Below are 567 nucleotides of genomic sequence, written 5' to 3' on the forward strand. Positions count from 1 at the left end.
CCAGCCGCACTGCCTCCCCCCATGAACAGTGGCAGTCCCATGTGTCCCTCAGTTATTCCACATGCACCTCAATGAGAATTCCTGCTCCTCAGCACAAAGTTTACCATGAGGTTTTAAACTTTCCTGCTAGCGTAGGAAGAGCAAGCGCTTTCAAAACAGCCCCTAAAATCCTCCCCTCGACGCCCACAGATGTCACCAACTAAATACAGCTTCAAAAGGCACTAAGAGCGACAGAAGAAACCCACAGCCAGCACCGTTTTCCACAGGTACAGAGCACCCCTGCCTGGTCCAACAGCACTTAACTGAACTTGCTCTGCAGCCTGATTAGCACCAGTCTCTCTGGATACTGAGAACAGGGCTCCCTCTTCCAACGTGAACATCCCAGCCAGGCGCCTGCTCCCCCTGCACCGCACCCCAGGGTTTGTGGCAATGGCATCCAGCCCTTTTCTCCAGCTGCTTCGGCTCACGAGTCTCACAGCCATAGAAGTCGTTCTGCTTTTTTAAGGACCAAGAGAGAGACCCTCACAGCCTCTAGTGAAAGAGGACCTGTGCCAGGGCACAGGCTGC

Source organism: Buceros rhinoceros, unplaced genomic scaffold (genome assembly GCF_000710305.1).
Source record: "Buceros rhinoceros silvestris isolate BGI_N320 unplaced genomic scaffold, ASM71030v1 scaffold28707, whole genome shotgun sequence".
Classification (NCBI taxonomy): Eukaryota; Metazoa; Chordata; class Aves; order Bucerotiformes; family Bucerotidae; genus Buceros; species Buceros rhinoceros.